Genomic DNA, 27,550 nt, shown 5'->3' on the forward strand with positions numbered 1-27,550 from the left:
TACAGCACTATTCATCTACTGGATCGTCATAACTGAATGTGCTCTAGTTACTACTATTACAGGCTGTACTGTTGCCATCTAAGTTTGCACACTGTTGTTAAATAGCAGGTTTGGCAAGTTCCTAGGATGATGCCTGAAGCCTATTGCATATGTTTTCGCTTTGTGTACTTCCTGTCTAAGGAAGCTTTACAAATTCAGCTACAAGTAAAGCTGTAAAATCATTAGTTTGTGCTGTTTTGTAATAGTGAAATATTACCATCTTCATTTTTGTAAAAGATGGGTCGCAAGAAGAGTTGTGAAATTTGATTTGTATCCAAAGGGGTGAATTTCCTTGAACAGTATTGATTTTCATACTCTTTTTAAGGTAAAATTGTTTGATTACTCATCGATTGATTTCTGTATCCTTACAGTAAACATTATCTATTTGATGACTTATGATGAGGGTCTTGAGCCTCCAATGCAGTTACAGTATTAAAGAATTTAGGTCAGTCACAGCACTAAAAGGGTTTTGTGAAAATGTAAGTTTGCAAATGTCATTTTGCATATTACAGTAGCTAGAGTAAAAGTGCTGTGGATGATATGTGGCTTTTTACTGTAACATTTGGATAGACTTGCACAAAATATCTGCAGTTTGCTCATGAAGTACAAGTTCATAAGGCTATTTTTGTTGTGCAGTACAACACAGTATATTTTACCATACTTTCAAACACTTATAAATGCCATGGTAGTATGAGCCTCTCATTTTGAATCATTGATAAATGCTTTATTTCAAGAGCAACAAAGGATTGTAAGATTTGCTTTCTTTCTCCTATTCATTAAATTTAGTACCATATGAATTAGCTTATATAATTTTGTTTGTGTGAATCCAAATTTATATTTGAGACATTTGCATCTTGCTTATCTGCCATATGTTAGTGCTTGCTGTACTAATGCTTTTGTCACATATTTCAAGATTATTAGTGTAGACTTAATGGAATAGAAGATGATAATGTACATAGATTAGAATTCTGACCTATTCATATATATTCTTCTATCCATAGATTTATCAGAGAGCTTTAATTTTGAAATTTAATTTTGCATTCCCACCTTCAAATGAAATTTATGATTTTTTTCATAGTTCTTTACAATCATTTGTTATTGTTTGTGCATTGTAATTTTGAGAGGATTGTTGCCACTCATTATACAATTAGTTGTGTGATAAGCAGAGTACAGGTAGTCCTTGGTTAATGGCAGGGTTCTGTTCCCGGCTGAGTGTCGCTAACCGAAAATTGCCAGTAATAGTGCTGATGAACTGCTTAATGGTGCTGTTAACCGGTTATTGGCGCCGATAAACCGCTTACCAGTGCCGAAAATCTGGTTAACAACGTTGCTAGCCAAGTGCCGTAACACTGAAATGTCATTAACCAATGCCGCCGATAAGCGGAGGCTGCCTGTATTTGTTTTTGGAATGGTAATAGAGATATTAAATGACAGTCCAGTGGATTCAGGAAATAAATTTGTTTTAAAGTTACAAAATGCTTATATTGTTCCTGAATACAAACCCTCGGTCTTTACTTATGGAAATACCTTCAGCGCAGCTGGAAAGCGGCCATTCAATTCTTAACAAGGTTGTTAGGTAGTTAACTACAGGTGGTAAGGTGGGGAGTCCCATCCTTCCACCTAACAATACATCCACTTACCTTCTGGCTACCGGACAGTTCGCACGCTTCTCACTCACCTGTGTCTGCCAAACCGGTTTTGCGCCTCAATGATCCTGGGTTTACCTGTGTGACCATTTTGTGTTTTTTGTGATTTTTGAGATATTTGCTTATATCTTTGTGTTTTGTGTTGTATCTCCCCGAGACAGCCCTCGTGCATGTTTGTGTGAACACGTGCACTCTCATTGGGTCAGCCCTGTACACGTTCGTGTGAATGGGTTCGCTCTCCAAGATCCATGCAGCTGTTGTTACTGCAGGTTGATGACCACTCACAGCCTTCCTCTCCTGTCAGGGGCCTCGGCCTCTGGCGAGTCTATGAAGGGTGCTAGGCACCTCTCACCTGTCCCCTCCACCTCCTGGGATTATAGGCAGTCCTTGGTTATCAGCAGGGAATATGTTCTGACAGTGTGACGGTAAGCGAAAATTGCTGATAACCAAAGATTCTCGGTGCCGATAACAGGGTATTGGCAGTGATTATCGGAGATTGGCACCTCTGTTAGGCATGTATCTGCACCAATACCTGATTATTGGCACCGATAAGCGGAAGTCAGCAATTTTTTACGCCAAAAATCGGCGATTTTTGTCACTAGACAAGCACTGTAAAACTGGATCGCTGATAACTGGGGACTGCCTGTACCGTAAGACGTGAGTTTGACAGGCCTAGAGCTCAAGAATGGGATCGTTTGCCTTCCCATTCCAGCTTGCCCACGAGCACCTACATTCATGGTTCTGTTCTAGGATTGGAACGGACATATGCGCAAGTGGTGGAGAGGGGATCATTTCTTCAGGACACGGACACCCCCAAACTGCAGAAGACCTACGTTGAGGTTGTTAAGCTGATTTGGCAGTATAACAATCCTGGGGGAGAGACCATGGCTGCTCCGATGGATTGTCCTTCACTGGGTCTGCTGTGGTCTAATCTTGCAGAAGGGTTACTAGACTAAGTGAGTTCTTTGGTTTCTGGGCAGGAGAACTCCCTTTGTTCTGGCCGTTCCTTCAAGATACTTCCCCCTCCTTTCCCTCATCAGAAGTGCTGCTATGTGCCCTTGAAAGGGCCACTGCCAACCAGACAGGTTGACCTGGACCTGGTTTACTTAGGCCCAGGTCTTTCACTGGACTAACTCCGTGCGGATAAGAGTCTCCCTTTCACAGCAGCAGTCAGCGGCACTGGAATCGACTGCCATGGCAGCATTCCAGGTGGTCTCTTATTTGGATCGTTGGATGTTGTCCGTGTCCAGGATCGCTTCCTTGCCATCTACGGGTTCAAGAAACCCTGGGGAGGAAGCTACCTTCAAGATACTTATGCTATCTTGAGGTAAGGCCATTTCCTACCTAGCCCACCAGACAGCAAACCTGTGGGTGAATTGGTGTTGAAGAGGAGGGATGCGGTCTTGACTCGAATCTGCAAGTTCATTGGCCCCGCGTCAGCTCTGGCCCTGAGGGATGAAGACTGGTCATAGACCTTTCTCCCTTGAACCAATTCATTCATCAGACTCGGTTTACGATGGAAACGACACATTCAGTGCTCGCAGCCACCAGGGAATCTGACTTCATGCTTATGGTGGACCCAAGGGATGCGTATTTCCAAATACCTATCCATCAGTCCTCACACAAGTACCTTCACTTTATCCTCGGGGAGACGGTGTTCCAGTTCAGGCACACTGTCAGGCTTTCAGCCACTCAGGTGTTCACGTGACTGTTCTTCCTTGTGTCAACTGGGCCCATTCGAATGGGATACGTCTTCTGAGGTATCTCTATGATTGGCTCGTCCTGGCGAACTTGCATTCGAAATTGCTCCAGGACAGAAACTGCCACCTCAATTTTTGTCACAGCCTAGGCACTGTGATAATCTTGACAAGTCAGACCTCATATTCTATCAAGTACCTGGGCATGCTGATAGATATGGCAGCAGTGAGAGTTTTTCCCTCAGACTCCTGGATCAGCAGGTTCATAGAGGCAGCGCAATCTTCCTGTCCCAACAGGAACAACCAGCTCAGATATGGCAAGTCATTCTCGGTCACCTGGCGTCTTTGGAGAAGCTGGTCCCTCATGGCTTCACCTTTTTTCCCTTCAGTGGAGAATGAAGGAGTTCTTGTCTGCAGTGAAGGATTCCCCGTACCTTCCCATTCCTCTTTTGAAGGAAGTGAGACAGGACTTAGACTGGCGGCTGGACGACAGGAACCTCGTAATAGGAGTGTCGCTACACACTCCCCCACTCGAGATGCTTCTATTCTCAGATGCACTGAGGGAGGAATGGAATGCACACCTGGAAGAGTTGCTAGCTTCCGGTGTGTGGAACCAGAACAACAAGCACCTCCACATCAGTATCCTGGAACTCAAGATGGCCTTTTTCCCTCTCCAAGAGTTTCAGGATCGAGTGATGGGGCACTCCCTGGTACTGATGAGCAACAATACCACGGTGGTGGCATTCGCCAACAAGCAGGGGGCGATCAGTATCCCTTCAGCTTCACAAGTTGATGGTACAGGTGCGCGAGTGGGCAGTAGCACACTCGGTGGAGCTGTCAGCCAGATACATTCCAGGCAAGAGGAACACAGTGGCAGACAAACTCAGTCACCAGGGTCAAGTGATAGGGACAGAGTGGTCCTTACACCCAGACATCGTGGAGAGATTGTTCGACCTTTGGGAACGTCCAATGACAGACCTGTTTGCAACCTGGCACAACAGAAAGTTGCCAGTGTTCTGCTTGGTTGTCCTGGACCCATGGACAGCAGCAGAAGATGCTTTTCAACACACAGACAATCTCAATGTGTACGCTTTTCCTCTGTTCCATTTGATTCGTCTGGTGATTAACAGGATAATGATCACCCCGAATCTCAAAATGACCCTGATGGCTCCCAAGTGGCCACATGCCGAATGTTATCTGGACCTGTTAGCTATCCGAGGCACTGAGAGAGATTCCTCCTTGGCATAACCTCCTTTTCCAGCTGCATGTTGAGAGGTTCCACCAGTCTGTAGAGTCCCTATCTCTTCATGGCTGGAGGCTATCCAGCATCTCTTGCGAGGGAAAGGCTTTCCTCGTTGAGCAGCAACAGAGATGTGTGGATACCTTCACAAGTCCTCTGCAGCTGTCTACTAGGGGAAATGGGCCATCTTGTGTGGTTGGTGTCATAGATGGGGTATCTCTCCGGCCAGAGCACTATTCAGCAGGTAGCAGACTTTCTCGTCTTCCTTTGCCGAGAGAAGCTTCTCTCCGTCTCAGCTGTTAAGGGCTACAGGGCTGCCCTGGGCCTAGTCCTACACCTGAAAGGTGTTGATCTTTCCTCCTCATGGGAGATCTCTATGCTGATGAGAAGCTTCGAAAAGTCTTTCCCTCCCAGGGAACTCATGCCCCCTGAGTGGGATATGACTCTTGTTCTTCGGAGCCTGACTTGTGCACCATATGAGCCCCCATGAGTCATCAGAGAGGGAGCTGACCTTCAAGACTGGCTTTCTGCTTGCCCTGACATCAGTTAAGAGAGTAGGCGAACTTCATGGCCTTTCTTTTGATGTTAAGCACTCGAGGGGGTGGAATCTGTCTGGCTCGAATTTGTCCCGGAATTCGTAGCGAAGACCCAGAATCCGTCAGTCCTTGACACCAGATTTGAGCCCTTATCAATCCCCCCCTAGAGGACTTTGTTGGTAATGATCCAGACGAAATGCTACTGCGTCCAGTTAGAATGCTGCAGTACTACCTGAAGAGGACTCAACAGCTCAGGCCTGGGTGTTGACGACTCTTCGTTAGTACTGGCTTGACCAAAAAAGAAGTGTCCAAGAATACCATTTCTTTCTGGTTTTGTGAGACGATCAAACAGGTATACTCTACATCTGACGAAGTGCGTGACATTATGTTCCAGGCCAGAGCTCACGAGGTCAGGGGCATTGGTATATCCCTTGCATTCAGGAAGAACCTGTCAGTTCATCAGGTTCTGAAGGCAGGAGTGTGGTTGCGACAGACCACATTTACCTCCTTCTACCTGCGGGACATTGCCCATAGGTCCTTGGACACTTTTTTCTTGGGTCCTGTGGTGGCTACTCTAGTTGTGTAGCTTATCCAGTTCCCCTAGCGGGACAGGTAGCATCTTGCCTAAGATGTACAGTTGCAAGAGAGAGTGAGTGCATGTGACTGGCCTCCTCCCTATCTCTTCTACAACCCTCCTCTCCCCTTGAAGAGAGGATTGGTTGGTGTGCTGTCATGTGCTGGAACGGGCTTGATGCGGGTGAGTTACTGAGCACCCTTTTTATTATCTAATGTACTTATAAACAAACCCATTGGTTATCATTAGCTTTATTGTCTCCGACACTAAAGGTTCATCCAGACCTTTTTCGAATTAATGATGCTTCCCAATACCCATTAATTCAAAAGGCCCAGAAGAATGGCAGTTGAACACACACATGTTCAACAGATCAGAGGCATGGGACTCCTTCCTTTGCTCTACAAGACCAGGAAGAGAGGCCCAGGTGAGGCAAACACCAGTCAGTTCAGAAGCTTACTCAGATCCTCCCACTAAAAGTAAGCCTTCCATGTGTAAAGACTGAGGGTTTGTATTCGTGTAGGAGCAGTTACAAATTTTAAAGTAATTTGTATTTTTCCTAACATACAAACCTGAGGTCTTTACATAGACTGCCCACCTCTAGCCACCCTCATTCTGATACCTGGGCCAGAAGGTAAGTGAATGTTTGTCAGGCGGAAGAGTGGGACTACCCACCTTACTGCTGGCAGTTAACTACCTAACAACCTTGTTAAGAATTGAATGGCTGGTTTCCAGCTGTGCTGAAGGTATTTCCATATGTAAAGACCTCAAGTTTGTATATTAGGAAAAATACAAATTACTTTAAAATTTTTCATTTTTCAGTGCAAAGAAATTAGTCTTTTGTTCACAATTTTTTTTTGTGTTTTATGTTTGAGAAATTGAATTTGATTTATTCTTTGTGGACAGATTTAATATCTGAAAGCAGAATGTATTTATGTTTCCAGTAAGTGAAATATCAGATTTTTATTTCAAGAGATCTGTATGAAGCAACTTTGTATGAAATTAGGTAAGGTATTTGTATGTGCAAGAAATTTTATTATTAACAAAAAAAATGACTAAAGTTAAGCTTAAAGTTCAAGGACTTAGTCTTCCTATGAAATGGCTGAAGGAAGAAAGGAATAGAATGAAATTAATGGAATGCTACATTGCAATATTTAACTAGTCGTTGTGAGGCGAGCGGTGGCTCTGGAAAGCTGTGAATCACGAACATGTACTTACACCAAATATATAACTATAAGATTAGCATTCCATTCATATCTTGGTTAAAGTGCAGGGCAGTTTTAGAGATGTGGAGTATGTTTCAAATGTGACTGAGGCAGTGATGGATGAAGTCATATCAAATATGACTGCACCGTGTATTGCCACAAATTCAGTCTTAATATATATTTTTTAATTTCTCTTCTCATTAATCAGAGATGGGGGCATTGATGGATGAGGTTATCTTAAATATGGCTGCATCTCAGATTCCCAGAAATTCAGTCTTAATATATATTTTTTTCACTTCTCATTAAACAGAGAGATGTGAGGCAGTGACAGATGAAGTTATCTTGAATATCACTGCATCTCAGATTGTCAAATTGATTCTTAATATACATATATTCTCCCTCTACCTTTCTATACTCAGAAGGATGTAAAAGTGTAATTCATGATTACAGTAATGATATTCTTTGCCTAGTAGGTATAAGGAACTTGTAATACTGAATTCTTTAAATTTAATTTGAAATGCTTAATATTTAATTTCAGGAAAACAGAATGTGTCAGAAACACATAGATTGCATGATTGGAAACCAGATGTTTTAGAAGTACTATATTTTGTTTAGTGTTGCAGGAATCAACTCAGAGTGGAAGTGATTTCAGTAAGATAGAGTATAGAAGGTTGTTAAAAACTGGAATGAATAGTTTTGTTATGAAAGCACTTCATGTTTCTTATACAGGAATAACACTGAGGAATTAAATGTGTACAGTCATATTTTTATAATGCAAAAATATTTTCTAAAGTAATGTTTAAATGCCACAAGTGTTTTGAAGAGGCATTGGACAATGTCTAAATTTTGTGCACTGATTATTAATAAATATTTCCAATTGTATAAAGTTTTTATTTTTTACTTAATTTTTTGCATTTCACTAGTTTGTAAAATGGAGACAGCTAATCTTATCAACAAATGTGTTGAAAATATGAAACTGGCAAGTATTACAGTATGGAAAGAGTTAGTAAATTATTTGGAAATATTAATGTACTGACTTTGTCAATTTTGCCATACATGAGGTATGTACTGGTGATAGTGTATTGAAGTAGCAGATCAGACCTGTTGCATAAGGAAAGTTGAGTTGTTCCTACGTCTATGCATGGCAAAAAGCTGTTTGAGCCTTGGGTAACTTTGGTGGTCTGACTACTACCCAGTTAAATGGGAAGCTCCTGGTGTTTTGCTTGATGACCCTAGACCCCAGGGTGGTGCTGAAGGATATCTTTCAACATCCTCGGAACTACCTGGATATGCATGTTCCTCCAGGATTCACCCTGACCGCAAATGGATCAGCCATGGGCTAGCTACTCCCAGACCAAGTGACATCCCAATAAGCTGGCTTTCTTGGTCGTTGTACCAAGGGGACTCCCTTCTTGGCCTGTGCTTCTTTGTCAGCCTCACTCACAAAAGGCTCCACAAGTTGATTTGATGGAGAGCCTTTGCTGCCACACTTATAGCCCGAGAAGAACCCTAAAAGAGTTCAGAGTTCAGAGGGCCACCTGAGTTTGGTGTCATAGGATGAATATCTTTGGTCAAAGCCACAGCTGATAATGGATTATCTTTACTCCTTTGCTGTGACAGGTACCTTCCAGTTAATGGCTACCAGTCTACCCTTTCCACCCTTCCCAATGCTGGACTTGAGGAGCATGTTCAAAGCTTGGGAAGCTTTGAGCATGCTTGCCACCTGCATAGTCAAGCCTTAGAAGTGGGATGTCTCTCATGTTCTCTGTAACCTATTTCAGCACCATTCAAGCCCTTGAGAAAAGTCTCAGAAAGATTTGCCCCTCAAGACAGTCTTACCAGCTAAAAAGGATAACTGAGCTGCACAGTCTTATGCAGTGTGTCCAGCACTGGGAAGGGTAAAATGACCTCTCATTTTTGTTCCTTCTTGAATTCAGAACTTGTCAGTAACTGACTCAAGGTCTGAGAGCTTTAGAACTCCATCACTCTTTGACTTTGTTGGTGGCTATCAAGACAAGATGCTTTTGTGTCTAGTGAGAGCTGTGCAGTGTTGCTTAAACGGAACCTGACACCTCAGGCTTGGATGTCAGTGTCCTCAGGGACTCAAGCATGCTGAATGAGGTTCTGTCAGGCTTTGTGAAGTTCCCTACTGCCCAGGAAGTAGGAGGATACTTTACCCACTGGAGAGCCCAAGAAGTCAGAGGAACCACTCCATCCCTCTTGTTTAGGAATTGCTTCCAGGTTGCCTGGGTATCAGGGGAAGGTGTCTAGAGACATCAGACTACCTTTTAACCCTCTTATACTTGAGAGATGTTACCCCTTAAGGCATGGTGCTTTCTCCTTAGGACCTGCAGGGGCTGCTCAATGCTTTGTGTTAGCTTCCCAGGCATCACTTGCACAGGATAGCATCTTGCTCTGTTTTATACTAATGGCTAAAATGTTAAGATACATCAACTATTTTGAAGAGAAATATGCTTCCAGGTAAGTACTAGTGTTTAGACTTAAGGTGAGAGAGGTATCAAACAAGAGGCACAAGATTATTCCCTCAACTTTTAATCATGAAAAATGGCTTCAGTCACACATCTAGTTTGTCTAAGGGTTTTAGTGCAATAAGGGACATTAATATTATTATTATTATTATTATTATTATTATTATTATTATTATTGTAGTAGTGGTAGTAATCAAGCTACAACCCTAGATGTAGAGGGAGAATGCTACAAACCCAAGGGCCCCAAAATGGGAAACTGCCATGAACAGCAAAAGAGTAAAGAATAATATATTAGGTAAATAAAAAAAAATAAAGATAAAACAAATAAATGGACATAGGGCTTATGTGAGCCTACCCAACAAAAAAATATTTGCTTTCACTTTGCACATCTCAGCTACAGTACAAAACTAGGAAGATCATTCATAGTTTGGTTACAGCTGGAAAAAACTTCTAGAAAACTGTCAAGATCAAACACAATCATTCCCACCAGGCTATTTACCATCTCAACAAAATTAAATCTTTTGCTGAATTATGGCATTCTTTAAAGAGAAAACCTTATTCTATTTCATCTTCAAATTGGTCACAATTGTTTTGACATGAATATTCAATGAGTAACAAACGTGACCGAATTCCTACTTTGTAAAAAGTCCAAACTTCAACAAAGGGTACATCTCAAGCTTTGAAATCAAATCAACTAAGGAAATTTGACAATTTTCCTTTTTCTGCTTAATTTTCAAATCTTTGAACAAATGCTATTATAAAAAAATTAAATTTTACATAGAAAGACACACTCTGCACTAGCCCTATGTGAGTTATGTTATGACTTGGTAGTTTGCCTAAACCATTTAATAATAACAATAAACAATGCACTATGATAAAAAAAAACACAAGGTAGAATTTACTGCACATCTAGTAGTACAGTGAGGATAGTATAGCAAAGGATGATCAGATTCATGAAAATTTTATAAAGCTTGCACAGTGAGTAACTGAATGACATTTAGTCATTAACAGTGTTGTTAAAGGTAAGCATTGTTTTGGGGAGAGTCCCTGCCACTCACCTGACAGCTCCATCACTTTTTCTTCAGCTGCTATGAAGGAAACACACTGCTGTGACACAGTACTTAATTTGGGTTACCAGACTGCCTTTCACCTTGTTGACAGTTTTCGATTGTTTGTGTCCTTAGCCATACACACTTTTCATTATGTCTTGGAGTCTAGTCTTTGGTCATGACTGAATCTCTAGCAGACTCTCTCAATCCTCATGTAATTTGCAGGGGGCAAGATTGTTCCAAGGAGCATCCTTGTCATTAATGCAAAGTATGTTCAGCCAGCTGCTCAGTGGCTTAAGTTTAGTTCCAAGCAGAAGACTAAGCAAGGAGGTATCTTCTCAATGGTCTCCCTTTGCTGGACGGTCTTGGGGAGGACTGCCAGAATCAGTCAAGTCTTCCTTCCTCCTTCTCCTCCTGTGATTTGCCAGTGAGTGTTCCTCATTTGCTCACACTGCAGTCTCCTGGTATCATTGCCTGTTCCTCTGATAAACTAAATTTTCTAAAGCTTCCTCCTAAACACCAGGAATTGTTAAAGAATATGGTCATCATTCAGGATAAAAAGAAAGCCATCTGTTAATTTGTTCTTGTTGCTGATGGCTTTGGCTGTTACCACTGCTTACGATACCAGCCCTGCTACTGGTTTTACCAATGTTGATGTTGTTATTGTCCTCATTAAAGGCATACATGTTTTGGGTAAGAATGAGATGTCATCATCTGCAAAACAGAATCTATTGCTGAATTATGGCATTTTTTAAAGAGAAAGCATTATTCTATTCTATCTTCAAACTGGTCACAACTGCGACTAACTTGTTATGACATCTGAGACCTACCTGAAACTCACCTCAACCATATCTTCGGTTGTAAAAGACACACTCTTAGAGATGCCAAGATGAGAGAAGGCTGGGAAATGTCATCATGTGACGCCCAAATCCTCCTCTTCATCCTTGTGCATTTAGTTTTCCTCCCCTTTTGCCTCCTTACTGTTTACTGATACTTCTCAATCAGTAGATTACAGGAGGCTGGAAGAGTGTTTATAAATTTCTTGCTATGCAAAGTTCCATTGGACTTTGTGCAGATGCACTCTCCCCAGAAGACAGCAACACAGATCGCTCCTGCTTGTGGGATTGATCCTCTGGGAGGCAAATAGACAATGCAGTTTATGAGTGTGTTTGGGAACAGTTGCTTGTCTGGGCTTCATGATAGAGAAGGTTCAACCTGTCCCGAACTGTTCTGTTAGTGTCGTGTGCTGTTAACAATCCATTAGTACCAGTGGCATCCTATGTGGTGTCCATTATTCTGATGACTGTTCACCTGTGTTTTGGTGCTTAGCTATGGTTGGACTGTCCACTGCACTCAGCTGTGTGAGTCCATCTCACTTTTCCTGGTACTAGATGCATTGGAGACCTGTATCCTCTAGGGTTGGCTCTCTGACAACTGGAACCATTCTGAATAGGCCAGCTTAGTATCTTGAATGTTGATGGCACAGAAGGGCATTGAGCAGTCTTGATCTTCTTGTCCTCAGACTGAGGACTCATCCTTTGTTTTCTAGGAATTGTGTGACATTGTTCCATTTCTGTGAGACTTCCCCAGGTTTGTCTGTTGTGCTGGCCCCTTCTGCTTGAGAACCACACCAGGTAGAAGTTGGAGGGGTGCTTCTGTTAAACATGTGAGCTTGTCTGTGAGCACAATGGCCTTAGGGAGACTTTAAGAGTGACCCTAAGGCACTTGGTCTTTTTGACTGAGTGGACTCATGTGTGAGAGTTTACAGTCAGTTTAGCTACCTTGGTCTTCATTTATCTGTGGGTTGTTAAAGACAGTTTGTACAGTCCTCAGGCCTGGGAATTCTCTCCAGCAACTCCTTGAAGCTGTTGCCTCCTCAGACACACCTGAGAGGGAATAACATGTTGAAGGACTTGAGACCTGGCCCCCATATCTGAACCCATCACTCGTTGGAATGGCTTTTGTGCGGAAGGGATCGTTTTCTCTTTCTACAAAGCACAGGTCATGGAGTTGGCCACCATGAGTACCCTCAAGTCTGCACTGTGGTTGGACCTCTGGCTCAGCACAGCAAATTTAGCTGTCTCACATGAGGACAAGAAGTTTTGGAGACTGTTGATGTCGAAGGGAAGGAACTTTACATTCACCACCCACTAGTTCTTGAATTGTGTGTCACCTGGTTTTGAAAAGGTGCAATGCTGTGCGCAACATCTTCCCCTGCCAGGTTGTGGCATATAGTAGTCCTCAACTGTGGAAAGGGACACAGCTAAATTTTTAATCTCCTTTCAAAGAGCAGGGTCGAGACAGTGGTAAAGAGGAGATAACTGACAACCAGGACTCCTAAACCTACTGTGCATTGGCCTTCAAGATGCCTTCAGCGGCTTCTAAGGTCATCACATCCAAACCTACAGCAGTGGCCATGCCACTGACATCAGGATTGGACCAAATTGGGGTTATGGTAAAAGACGATGACTTTGGATGCTTGCTCAACAGTATTTAAGACACTAATTAGAGGCATCAGCGAGTGTGACTTCTAGTATTGGAGGTGAGATTTAACCTTATTCACAGCCACAAGAAGTTATCAGATATGACTGCTGCAGGCTGAAGATGTGATAATATATGGTGCTTTCAATCTTTTCTATTGAAGACGATGTTTCAGCTCTGTAACAATCATGAAAAAATTTGAGAATGGCTTGAACAAACTGGATTTGGTCACTCACTGACCCATCTTGCTGGAGGGGCAAGATCCTTGCGGGCAACCAAGATGTCGGGCCTTGGCCAGTGTGATTACCACCTCGGAATATCAATGGTGAATTCTTACGATTCTTCCTGGCACACCTTGCATTTCTTGAGCAATTGTGTCCACAGCCCTTGGGCATTGCATGGTAGATTTTCCCTTCCTTCAGAGGCTTGCACAAGGACTTGGCATCTCAAGACAATGAGCTAGCTACTCTTGTACCCACCAAAAGGGGGCCTAAGGATTAAGGGTTGAGTTCTGTGAATTATTCAAAGGAGTTTAGGCAGTTGGCATCCCAAAGAATGTGGTGTGGCTTGTGAACATGCAGGAATAGCCACGATATGAATAAAAGGGGAGAAAAAACATGGGGCAACTCATAGATGTTTTGCCTCAAAGTATGTGATGCATTTGAAATTCAGGATGGGAACTCTACAGTCTGTGTTGGATTCCATCAGACAAGGCAACTTCATGAATGTTCATTTTCAGATACCCATCCAACAAGACTCCAGGAAGTACTTCCACTTTGTCTGTGAAAGTACTGTCTTTCAGTTCAAAGCTTCTGCTTTGGACTGTCGACAGCCCCTCACATGTACGTACTTGTGTGGCCATATCAAGTGTCACAAGGAATTTGCACCATGTGATATCTCAGTGACTGTCTTATCCTGCTGTCCTTGCAGATGCAGTTGTTTCAGGATCAAGATTGCCTTATCACTTTTTGTAATGATCTGAAAATTATAGGGAATTAGGAAAGTCGTATTTCCAATCCAAAAAGCAGATGAAGAACCTGGGTATGCTGATAGATATGGCAGTGTAGAGAGTCACCCCTGTAGACTCTAGTATTGATAGGCTCAAAGAAGTCATAAGCCAGTTCCTGTCCTGACAGGAAATGCCCGCTCAGATTTAGCAAGTTGTTCTTGTTTACCTGTTGTCCACAGAGGAACTCATGCCTCTTGGGCATCTGCACCTGTGTTTATTTTGGTGGTGGCCAAAGCAGCAATGTTCCCCCATTTCAGACTCCCCCTCACAATCTGTGTTCCACAGCCAGGAGGTAAGGGACAATCTTGAGTGACGGATGGATGGAAGACAGGAAACTCTGAGTAGGAGTTTTGTTGAACTCTCCCCTTCCAAAGGTGTACTTGTTCTTGAATGCATCAAGGGAGAGATGGAGGGCATGCTTAGAGGACCTAGCAGCTTTGGAAGTTGACCACATACAATTTTTATATGCACATCAGTGTTCATAAGATGCAGAAGACACTGTTAGCATTTCAAGGATTCTGAGACAGGTTGATGGATAACTCCAGTGACTGTCATGCTTGCCCTTTAGTTATACAGGAAACTGCCAGTGTTTTGCTTCCCAGTTCCAGGCCCAAAGTCCATGATGGAAGATGCCTTTCTGAACCCCCTGTTCTTTATCAGCCTTACCTTTTGAAGTTCCACTGATAAGTGGAGTCTTTTTTTTCCTTCACAGGTGCAGACTCCAGCAGCTTCTGTGAGAGAAGTTTGTCTCACAGGACTGTGTGAGAGATGTATGGGACACTCAGAAAGTCCTTTAAACCACTGGTGTTTCAAAGGGAGTGAACTATCTCCTGTGAGTGATGTCATCCATGCTCAATTTTGAATGTGGACTTCATCTGGCTTTGCGAAAACAAACTTCTCTTGATCTCCGTGGTCTTGAGGCTGAAGGGTGTGAGCTCTCATCCTCATGGGAGCTCTCTATGTTCATTAAGAACTTCAAGCTGTCTTGGCCACCCTGCAAAGTCTCCAGTAGGCCGAAGGAGTTGTTGGCTTTGTGAGGTAATCAAATCATTACAGTAATGGTGCATGAGAGCGCCACTCTTGTTTAAGAACTTCTTGGTTGTCCTGGTATTGGAGGCAGGCATCTGGATATGTCAAACTGCCTTTCCTCCCTTTCCTTGAGGGATGTCACCCCCAAGTCTTTTGACACCTTCTTCCTGGAGTCTGTGGTGGCTGGTCAAAGTGAACAGTGAAAGCTGGCTTCACAATGCTTTCTCTCATGCTACTGACATCTTGTAGCCATGATTCTAGCTGGTTTGGGCTGATGCAGGTGTGTGTTCATAAAAGTTTCCTATCTGTAGGCTAAAAGTCTAAGAATGTAACCCCTATGCTTTCCCTTAATAAGGAAGCAGGTATGGGGGGTATCTCTATTATCAAAAGAATTTTTCTTTGTAATAGATTACACCTACCAAGCTGTTTTTTTACCATACATTAAACTCTCCCTTGAGTCAAGCATTCATCCAAAAAATACTAAACTCTAGAATGAGACCCTAGCAATATATGCTAAGCTGTAGTAGGTTACAGATGTCATCCTTCCCGTTCATATGTGACCGAGTAGCTGTTACTGCAAAAATTTGCAATTGGGCAGATGTATAGTACCTACCACCTAATGATCAAGTGAGTCTCTTATATAGGATGAAAGTTTGTACACTTTTTGTAAATAAACTGCAATTTTCCTTGTAAAATACATTTTTTCCTGCATATACAGACCTCTCATCTTATAGAAATGTCCCAACTCTAATAAACCCAACACATGTCCCTATAGCCTAAGGAGAAAAGGAATAGTGGGGATGATCCTCTTCCCAACTCACCCCTCTTACCTTTAACTATCCTGTTCACAGTTTAAACAAGCAAATCAGCTTGAGCTGGAAGATACAGTACTCATTATGACAAAAGTTTGTATATCTAAGAAAAATGTAATACTCTACTTAACAAGAGTCCAATAATTTAAGATGCAAGTCAGCTGCTGAAGACCAAACCAGGAACCAATATTAAAAAAATGGTAAAATAAAAAAATAAGAGGATAGGCAAGTTTCAGAGATTGTGACTTTCTCAGTACTATATAATGATTTCTTCCTCAATTAAGGGAAAAGACTGGGTATGTGATTTATTCCTCAAGGGAAAAGACTGGGTATGTTTCTCAAAAGTGAATTTCCAGTTAAGAATGACACCTGGAGTTCATAAAAGAGTTGCATGTAACTGAAGAAACACTATCAACGACAACACTGGGTGGAGTATCCAATGTCCTAGACTTACAAATAATCAAACTTGATTTGTTAAGGTTCAACTTTCACCCCATAATTTGCACATGCACTAATTTTAATTGCATCTCTGTCAAGAGATTCAGCAACCACAGCTTTATTTTCAGCAGATGGGATTGATGCAAACACTAGAACTTTTGGGTGACATCCTTGAAGTAGGAGGAAGAAAGGTGGTTTGACATTTCCAGACACCTGCCTCCATTACCCAGGCAGCTGAGAATTTCCTCTTACAAAAGTAAATCCCCTTATTTCATAGGTTGTCATCCAGGTAACCATGCCAGTTAATTAGCACACAAAAGCAGAAGGCAATAGTGGTCCTGGACACCACCTTCTTTTGCCTGCTGGTGGACATGAAGAAACCAGTATGTATGTGGTGTCGAGTTTCCTAAGCAACACTACATAGCTTGCATCAGAAACAGCAGGATCTTATCTTGATCTTACTTGTGAAGTACTCAAGAACTTTAGTTAACCTCTGAAACTTCCTTTATCATATGTACCTAGTCATCACTGTATGACTTTGTAAGCTCTAGATAATTGTCCAGTAAAGAGGTGGGTTCCTTGGCTGACTGTAGATTTAGCTTATGGAAAGAGGTAGAGGGTAATTATGAATTCAGCAGACAAGTGCAATAAAAAATAACAGGTGTCAATAATCCTCTACCATATTGTGGCCATTCTTGTGAGGGAGGTTAGCTGGCTGGAAAAGGTAGAAGATAATGATCCAATAATCCAAGTGGCTGTATGGTTTGTTATTTGGCATATGGGACTACTCTAATCCTTGTAATAACACTTGAGAGCTAGTACAAGCAGTGGCTAAAATAATGAGCTACCCTAGTTAACAGTTGATCACGTCTTATAATGTTCAACATTACCAGAATAATAAGAAATATACAATCTTGGAAGCAATGGATGCAACAGTATGAATGACTGATTGTAAATTACCAAGCATAATAAATATACAGCATTATTGTAATGTATTCTTAATATTAAATACAAAAACTATAATAATAAAAATTATAGATCTTTTGCAGAGGGGTAATTTCTGGAATATATTTAAAAAAGTCCTACAGGCATCATATGCAACTTTCATCAACGACCTTGGCAAGAATGTGCCTGGCATTCTCATCTTGAACCTCTTAAGAGATGTCTATTTCTAGGGTCCATAAAACTTAAATGTTCAATTATCAAGTGCCTGAAAGTCAAAAGGAGTATGCAGGCATCACAATGTGGCTGGTTTCCACCTGTCATTAAAAACTAATGTATTTGACAAGTGTGGCTTATCCTTAAACAGCAGAGGGCTCTCCCATCTTATAATCTCATTTTATTCTCCCATGTTTGGTTCCACCATTCTCCCTTGGAAGTAAATTCAGTGAAGCTTCATTTGCTAGTTTATCAACCTCTACATTACCATGTATAGCTTCTGAACCCAGGTTTAAATGCCAGGTTTAGTAGCCTCTTACAAAGTGCTGTCACAACCATATGCCCATATGTCACTTGCATCACCATCATGAGTCTGCTTATAGAGTCAGTTGTTAATATGCATCTCGTGTATCAGTTTCCTTACACTGGGGAAGCAGCAATGATGATATCCCACCAGTACATTATTTCTTCATGAGATGGAGGGTAAGGGTCAGATGGCCATAGGATGGTATGGAGGTGCTGCTGGAAGCTAAAAATTGTAGTTTGGCATCTGGGGCCTCCATTGGTCTGCTGATGATGCCAGGAGGATGGATTTGAAGGCATATATGTCCACCACGAATATCTTCCCAGAGGCTTGGTCTCAGATGTAAAATCTGATGGACTGGGCACCCATTGATGTTGTGGTGGCCACCAGTATCACTCCAGGTGGCTGCCTGCTCATTTTCCTCTAGCTGCATTTTGGGGAACAATTCCTTTCCATCTGCTGAACTTGTGGTGGGATATGGAGAGGATGGGAAGTTGGGTGCACCTTTTTGTCTTTTCCTGAAGTGGATCTTTCGCATGGTATAGGCTTGGGTCACACTGTCATTACCTTGGTTCTGGTCCTGGTCTCCTCTGCTTTCTTTGGGAAGTCCATCAGTGGTGTTCCTCCAGGCAGCCCATATATTAGTTGGCAGTTGGTGGAGCCATATTTCCCTTGTCGGGTTGAACTTCTTGGGCTTCTATTCAGCATCGAAATCCAGAAGGATCAGGAGAAACTCAACTTCATCCAGGGATGCCTTTGCTGTTGTGTTCCTCACTAATGTGTTGAGTAGATCGAGGGTTCAACGTGCAGAGGTGGGCAGCAGCAAGAAGAACTCAGATATGATTAGAATAGATTGCAGTAATTGTTCCTTTCAACGTGAACATCAAGCTAACATGCAATCCAAGGCAAGAGGGTTTCTGGGATTGCTTCAAGGACATAAGTCTGCCTTTATCAAACTTGCAATGTTTCAGAGGCAGAATTATGTCTGCCCTTCAGAACCAAACTGAAGGTTTGTCATTAAGAAGGGGGGATAGGCATAGGTTTCTGGCATTTGTTTTCACCTGCTCGTTGTCACACATTTTCATGAGATTTCCTTCCGGATCATCTTATAATGGTAAGCATGGTCATATTTAGTCCATTAGTTGGCAGCAGTTAGGTGACAGAACTGAGATGATCATAAAACACTTAAGAGAGAGTAAAGCCAGAGCTGAGATGCCATTAAATTTAGTCTGTCAGTGGCTTTTTGTATTGTAGTAATGGCAGCAGTTAGCCTGTGAATTGCATGGTTTACGTAAAAATCACTCAGGTCCTACAAAGAATGAACAAGCCAGAGCTGAGACACAATACAGTATTTTATAGTAGAGGCTTATTGTGTTGGCAAGTACAGATGTATTTTTTCTGTGAATCACGTGGTTTAGTGCCTACATGTTTGGTGTAGGACGACCTGGTCATCTCTTTCAAAAGCAAAGCAAGAATCGAGGCACCATATTTATTACATTAGTGGTTTCTTTGTTGGTTGGGCCTGATCATACCAGGTCATTCCAAGGTCACTAGTTTAAGGAAACTCATTTTAATTAATATGACCTGTAGCACATATGTGCATGGGTAGCACATGATTGGCTGACGACATCGTTTCCAATATCGTTCATGTATTGAGATAAACATTAAACTATTTCTTCAATAACATATTTCATTATTTATATGTAAAAATAGAACCCTCACCCCTTCTTATGTAAATCATAAGCATGCCAATTTGCACTGATAATATACGAATACAAGCACATGACAATTGAGCTTGTATCAAACTGTCTACACAGGTCAAACACAGACGAACTTTCTTTCATTATGTTTTATCTCTTTTGTATATCCCAGGTTACACATAAAAATATGTTCACTGCTCACAAACTATTTAAATAAGATTTTCTTTTCACTCAAAACTTTACTCTAAGTAAAGTTCCATTGCATTAATTGAAAAATAGCTTTATTATAACACCAAAGTAATATATTTGTTCGTAAGCTGAAAAATAACCTTTATGTAATGGTGTTTACCACTAGAATATGAAGCATGGATGAGTGAATGCTAGGCCTATGGTATTGATTCGGCAGATCTTTTATTTTACTTGCCTTCTTTTAAGTTCATATTCAGCCTATTTCAGTAAAAATTACTTTTTTATCATAACATTTACTTATTCATCCTATCTAAACATCGTTACATAACTTAACAATAAAAAAAATTTATATCTGGGCTAGACTTTTATGCCTATATATATACCATCAACACTCAAGATGATGAGAACTCAATGGGCTTTCAGACATTTGTTCTATAGGTTTTGTGGAATTTAGCTTAGAAAATGCCCAGTCACTGTACTATTATAATGATATATATAATCAAGAAAAAATTACATAAATATGACAAATTTTAAATTAATTTGTATTTTTCATAGATAACAAACCTGTGGTCTTAACATTACGATAAATCTTCTGGTGCCAGCAGGAAACTGGAAAAAAGCAAGAATTGTTTATTTAAGGAATTGGTGGCATCCGCCATCCGTCACGGAGGTGAGATGGGAAGTGAATTCAAAGAATTTTGACAAGAAAACCACAATACCATTCCCACCATGCCATGTATTAACTTGAAATTTCCTGCTTTCCAACCAATATTGCAGAAAGAGCCTCATATGCTACAGTAGTTCATGCTGTTTCAGATATTAACCTAACCATGTAATTTACAAGCAAGAAACCATTATAATACCTTTCATCAGCACTTACATGGCCAGATGTCATTTTATTTACAATCAGATAGAACAAAACTATTTAAAGTCCACCGTTGTTTGCGTTTGACCAGAGTAGACTGTTTGTTATATGCTCGTCATTTACTTGGTTGTATTTTTATATTATCGATATAAATTGGCATGTTTTTTTACTTAACTAAGGTGTGTGTTCTTTGTATATATAAGCACTCAGATAATTTACTAAAGAAATAGTATGCATCTTTATCACAGTAAGCTCATGATACTGGAAACACTGGTTTCAGCCAATTGCGAGCCAGTTGTGCTTATGTCTCATCTATGCAAAACCTACGGTGGAGAGTGAACTGATGGAATGAAATAGACTATAGTAGTTACAGGTGATCTGTCACTCACAGGGTTTGGAGACAGCATGGTGGCAATGCAAGTGATACATGGGCACATGGCTTTCACAGTGCTTTGTGAGAAGCTGCTGAACCTGGCAGCTAAACCTTGGTGCAGCAACAAAGCCAGGAAACTTACATTACATGTGCGGAGATCCTACAAAAGTTTACTTGAATTCTTCTACTCCTTATTATGTGTAGAATTAAAGGCAATGAAAAACCTCTAAACACTTCTTGCAGTTCTGGAAATGGTAAAATTTATTCCATCAGCAGTTGCAATTATCTCAAAAACAGTTGCAATCCCACATACTGTAGTTTTGTTATAAATATAGATATGATACTTGAAAGTGCATTCCTACAGTAAATTCATGGCTGAATACAGGCAGTCCCCGGTTTACGATGGGGTTCCGTTTTTAAGCCACCACGTAAACCGAAAATCGTCTTAAACCGAAAAATTGTAAAAAATCATAAGAAAACCTTACTTTTAATGCTTTGGGTGCATTGAAAACGACGTAAACTGATTATTCTGCCGTTTTGGAGCCATATTTCCAACGTGGGATCAGCGTACGATGCGTCGTAACCCCGGAACATGCGTCGTAAACCGGGAAATAATTTCTGATGAATATATTTGAAAAGCGTTGTAACCTCGGGACGTCGTAAGCCGGACCTGTCGTAAACCGGGGCTGCCTGTACTACGAATCCAATGACAGCTATGGATTTGTAGCCAACTGTAAATACAGTGGCTGAAACACTATTCTCATCAATTGTTCAATCAAAATTACATGAGCTTCTACCTGTCATATTACAGTACAGTATTCCTATAAGTCTTTCCAGCACTCTAAGATCACTAGGGTGGGGCGAGTAAGGAATTCCTGCGGTGTCAAATGTCTCATTGTTATGATTAAAAATTTTGCCTTGTTAGAGCCAGCTCAAACTCAATAAAAAAATATATATTTATTTCAAGGTAACAATGAAAACGTATTTGACTTCACACATTTTCCATACAAACCTCATTTGTTTTCATAAAAACAAAGAGATATAGCATAATTTTTGGCTGCTGCTGACAAGCATCAATTTCAGTGACATGGTCAGCGAGGACATTTAAAAGACCCGCTCGATCAAGAACAACAACGGTGGTCACCTCAAGCAGCCAGTTACTGGACAGTATGGATAGCCCTAGGGAGAGCCAAAGCAGATCAGATCTCTCCACAGCCAGCATCTTCACTCCCAGAAACAACAAGGGGATTGTGTCATTAATGGTAAATTATTTTTCTCTCCTAAATGATAAATAGTATATTTAGCTTGCACAGGCAATGAAAAAATCTAATCACTTAACCAATAAATAACTGCTAAAATAGAATATGGACAATAATCAAATGGCTTAAAAAGCTATTCCTGCCAAACCACCCTCACAAATTTTAAGTGTTAATGTAATAAACACACTATAATATTATTATAAGAACTATGATTATTATTTCATAAAGCACACAAAGAAAAAATTAATTAAGAACAACCAAAATTTACTCAACGTTGTTTCTTCAGAAAACGAAGTACAGTAAATGACAGATCTCGGGTAAAGCCATTGTAAGGAAGGTATTGAGTGACATACTGGCTGGGTGTTGTCTAGTTTATTGCTGGTTCCTTACTGAATGCATGTACAGAATCTTCATGGTTGTTATTGGCTGGTGCGAGCCGCAGTGTAGTTTCTACACACTGACAAGACAAAACAGAGATTATGTTTCGGACACCTGTGCTTGTCGACATACAAACAGATGGCGACCGTGAGAGACAATATAAACGTACAATGATAAAACATATGTCGATGGAAAGGCCAGGAAATTTCACATATGGGAATTTGCATATTTGAGACAGATTAATGAATACAATGCAGTAGCATAATATATGTGAAATGGCAAGACGTTTGGCATCTTCACAAACAGAAACATACATACAGTTTGATACAGAAGATTCGGTGGAACATTATGAGTACATGATCGGAATGCTTGCATGGCAATGCAAGTAGTGGTGATTGTACAAGAATCGAGACAACAATGGTTAGAGAGAAATAGACAGGAATACTGTATGGTAGAAGTTGCGTTCCTTCGAGCGATCGTCGCTGACGCACGGGAGGGAGAAAGAGAGAGCGGGATGCTTTGTTGTCTTGTTTTGTCCGATGGATGACTTGCAAGCACGTGTGCCCATAGGATCGCCATGTGGTCCCTTACAATATTGCCCCCACCCCCCACCCCCAGCAAGGCCCCGATAGCGGAAATCGTCTTGCTGACAATTCGAATGGGCGTGAAGGGCTTGGGCTTTGGGTGGGCAGCAGGCTAAAGGGCGGAGCCAGTCAGGATGATGCCATCCAGCAGGAACTCGAGGAGGACGGCAGCAGGTTGAAGGATGATGTCGGCTGATCCTTTGGTAGCCAGCTCGAAGGGGACAGCAGCAGGCTGAAGGATGATGTTGGCTGATATTTCAGCAGCCAGCTCGAGGGGTACGGCAGCAAGCTGAAGGATGAAGTCGGCTGGTCCTTCGTTGGTCAGCTCATCTGGTACGAGTTCGGGAGCAGCGTCAGGCTGCCTGGAGGAGGTGTCCAGGGCTCCGGTGGTGAGGTGGGTCACCTCGGAGGGTCGGACATCTACTGAAGGCTCGGGAACAGTGGGAGGCTGAGTCGAGGAGGTGGCAAAGAGTTCGTTGGCGCGTGGGTTGTCATCGTGGGTCGGACATCTACCATTGGCTCCATTGGGTCACTCCGGGATCACCAGTGTAAGAAAGGTATTGAGTGACATACTGGCTGGGTGTTGTCTAGTTTATTGCTGGTTCCTTACTGAATGCATGTACAGAATCTTCATGGTTGTTATTGGCTGGCGCGAGCTGCAATGTAGTTTCTACACACAGACAAGACAAAACAGAGATTATGTTTTGGACACCAGTGCTTGTCGACAGACAAACAGATGGCGACTGTGAGAGACAATATAAACATACAATGATAAACATATGTCAATGGAAAGGCCAGGAAATTCCACATATGGACATTTGCACGAGATTCGAGACAGATTAATGAATGCAATGCAGTAACATAATACATGTGAAATGGCGAGACGTTTGACGTCTCCACAAACATAAACATACATAGAGTTTGATACAGAAGATTTGGTGGAACATTATGAGTACATGATCGGAATGCTTGCATAGCAATGCAAGTAGTGGTGATTGTACATGAATCGAGACAACAATGGTTAGAGAGAAAGAGACAGGAATATTGTATGGTAGAAGTTGGAATTGCCGCTGGCCGCGGGAGGGGAGAAAGAGAGAGCGGGATGCTTTGTTGTCTTGTTTTGTCCGATGGATGACTTGCAAGCACGTGTGCCCATAGGATCACCATGTGGTCCCTTACAATATTGCCCCCACCCCCACCCCCAGCAAGGCCCCGATAGCGGAAATCGTCTTGCTGACAATTCGAATGGGCGCGAAGGGCTTGGGCTTTGGGTGGGCAGCAGGCTGAAGGGCGAAGCCAGTCAGGATGACGCCGTCCAGCAGGAACTCGAGGAGGACGGCAGCAGGTTGAAGGATGATGTCGGTTGATCCTTTGGTAGCCAGCTCGAGGGGGACAGCAGCAGGCTGAAGGATGATGTTGGCTGATATTTCAGCAGCCAGCTCGAGAATGCGGCAGCAAGCTGAAGGATGGCGTCGGCTGGTCCTTCGTTGGTCAGCTCATCTGGTACGGAGTTCTGAAGGGAGCAGCGTCAGGCTGCCTGGAGGAGAGTGTCCAGGGCTCCGGTGGTGAGTGGGTCACCTCGGAGGGTCGGACATCTACTGAAGGCTCGGGAACAGTGGGAGGCTGAGTCGAGGAGGTGGCAAAGAGTTCGTTGGCGTGGGTTGTCATCGTGGGTCGGACATCTACCATTGGCTCCATTGGGTCACTCCGGGATCACCAGTGTAAGAAAGGTATTGAGTGACATACTGGCTGGGTGTTGTCTAGTTTATTGCTGGTTCCTTACTGAATGCATGTACAGAATCTTCATGGTTGTTATTGGCTGGGCGAGCTGCAATGTAGTTTCTACACAGACAAGACAAAACAGAGATTATGTTTTGGACACCAGTGCTTGTCGACAGACAAACAGATGGCGACTGTGAGAGACAATATAAACATACAATGATAAACATATGTCAATGGAAAGGCCAGCCACATATGGACATTTGCACGAGATTCGAGACAGATTAATGAATGCAATGCAGTAACATAATACATGAAATGGCGAGACGTTTGGCGTCTCCACAAACATAAACATATCGTAGGTTTGATACAGAAGATTTGGTGGAACATTATGAGTACATGATCGGAATGCTTGCATAGCAATGCAAGTAGTGGTGATTGTACATGAATCGAGACAACAATGGTTAGAGAGAAAGAGACAGGAATATTGTATGGTAGAAGTTGCGTTCCTTGATGAGAGAGATGCTTTGTTGTCTTGTTTTGTCCGATGGATGACTTGCAAGCACGTGTGCCCATAGGATCGCCATGTGGTCCTCAGCTCGATGGGAAATCGTGTTGCTGACAATTCAATGGGCGCGAAGGGCTTGGGCTTTGTGGGCAGCAGGCTGAAGGCGCCAGCCAGTCAGGATGGCGCCGTCAGCAGGAACTCGAGGAGGACGGCAGCAGGTTGAAGGATGATGTCGGTTGATCCTTTGGTAGCCAGCTCGAGGGGGACAGCAGCAGGCTGAAGGATGATGTTGGCTGATATTTCAGCAGCCAGCTCGAGGGGTACGGCAGCAAGCTGAAGGATGACGTCGGCTGGTCCTTCGTTGGTCAGCTCATCTGGTACGAGTTCGGGAGCAGCGTCAGGCTGCCTGGAGGAGGTGTCCAGGGCTCCGGTGGTGAGGTGGGTCATCTCGGAGGGTCGGACATCTATTGAAGGCTCGGGAACATTGGGAGGCTGAGTCGAGGAGGTGGCAAAGAGTTCGTTGGCGCGTGGGTTGTCATCGTGGGTCGGACATCTACCATTGGCTCCATTGGGTCACTCCGGGATCACCAGTGTAAGAAAGGTATTGAGTGACATACTGGCTGGGTGTTGTCTAGTTTATTGCTGGTTCCTTACTGAATGCATGTACAGAATCTTCATGGTTGTTATTGGCTGGTGCGAGCTGCAATGTAGTTTCTACACACAGACAAGACAAAACAGAGATTATGTTTTGGACACCAGTGCTTGTCGACAGACAAACAGATGGCAACTGTGAGAGACAATATAAATGTACAATGATAAACATATGTCAATGGAAAGGCCAGGAAATTCCACATATGGACATTTGCACGAGATTCGAGACAGATTAATGAATGCAATGCAGTAACATAATACATGTGAAATGGCGAGACGTTTGGCGTCTCCACAAACATAAACATACATAGAGTTTGATACAGAAGATTTGGTGGAACATTATGAGTACATGATCGGAATGCTTGCATAGCAATGCAAGTAGTGGTGATTGTACATGAATCGAGACAACAATGGTTAGAGAGAAAGAGACAAGAATATTGTATGGCAGAAGTTGCGTTCCTTCGAGCGATCGCGCGAGAGAGAGAGAGAGAGAGAGAGAGAGAGAGAGAGAGAGAGAGCAGGATGCTTTGTTGTCTTGTTTTGTTCGATGGCTGACTTGCACGCATGTGTGCCCATAGGACGGCCATGTGGTCCCTTACAATACTCCCCCCCCCACAAAGCAAGGCCCTGATAGTGGAAATCATCTTGCTGGCAATTTGAATGGGCGCAAAGGGCTTGGGCTTTCGGCAGGCAGCAGGCTGAAGGGCGATGCCGGCCAGCAAGAACAGCTGGTAGAAGGATGACAGCAGCTGGCTCGGCGGGGGACGGTAGCAGGCTGAAGGATGACGTCGGCTGGTCCTTCAGTAGCCAGCTCGAGGGGTACGGCATTAGGCTGAAGGATGACGTCGGCTGGTCCTTCATTGGTCAGCTCGTCCAATATGAGTTTGGGGGCAGTATCAGGCTGCCTGGAGGAGGCGTCCAGGGCTCCGGTGGTGAGGTGGGTCATCTCAGAGGGTCGGACATCTACTGAAGGCTCGGCAACAACGGGAAGCTGAGTCGAGGAGGTGGCAAAGGGTTCATTGGCGCGTGGGTCGTCATCGTGGGTCGGATGTCTACCATTGGCTCCTTCGGGTTACTCCGGGGTCACCAGTGTAGGGAAGGTATTGAGTGACATACTGGCTGGGTGTTGTCTAGTTTATTGCTGGTTCCTTACTGAATGCATGTACAGAATCTTCATGGTTGTTATTGGCTGGTGCGAGCCGCAATGTAGTTTCTACACGCAGACAAGACAAAGCAGAGATTATGTTTTGGACACCTATGCTTGTCGACAGACAAACAGATGGCGATTGTGAGACAATGTAATCGTACAATGATAAAACATAAGTCAATGGAAAGGCCAGGAAATTTCACATATGGACATTTGCATGAGATTTAAGACAGATTAATGAATACAATGCAGTAGCATAATATATGTGAAATGGTGAGACGTTTGACGTCTTCACAAACAGAAACATACATACAGTTTGATACAGAAAATTCGGTGGAACATTATTAGTACATGATCGGAATGCTTGCATGGCAATGCAAGTAGTGGTGACTGTACATGCATCGAGGCAACAATGGTTAGAGAGAAATAGACAGGAATATTGTATGGTAGAAGATGCGTTCCTTCGAGTGATCG

General features: G+C 42.6%; 1 long non-coding RNA gene across 1 annotated transcript in view; it reads right to left on the minus strand.

Moving 5' to 3' along the window:
- Positions 1-27,550, minus strand: part of LOC136844873 (uncharacterized) — a 170,341-nt gene that overhangs the window by 12,798 nt on the left and 129,993 nt on the right. The window contains exon 3 of the long non-coding RNA XR_010854995.1: positions 20,973-21,075. This is a non-coding gene — a long non-coding RNA (uncharacterized lncRNA). The remainder of the gene's footprint in view (positions 1-20,972; positions 21,076-27,550) is intronic.

This window comes from Macrobrachium rosenbergii, chromosome 13 (assembly GCF_040412425.1).
Source record: "Macrobrachium rosenbergii isolate ZJJX-2024 chromosome 13, ASM4041242v1, whole genome shotgun sequence".
NCBI lineage: Eukaryota > Metazoa > Arthropoda > Malacostraca > Decapoda > Palaemonidae > Macrobrachium > Macrobrachium rosenbergii.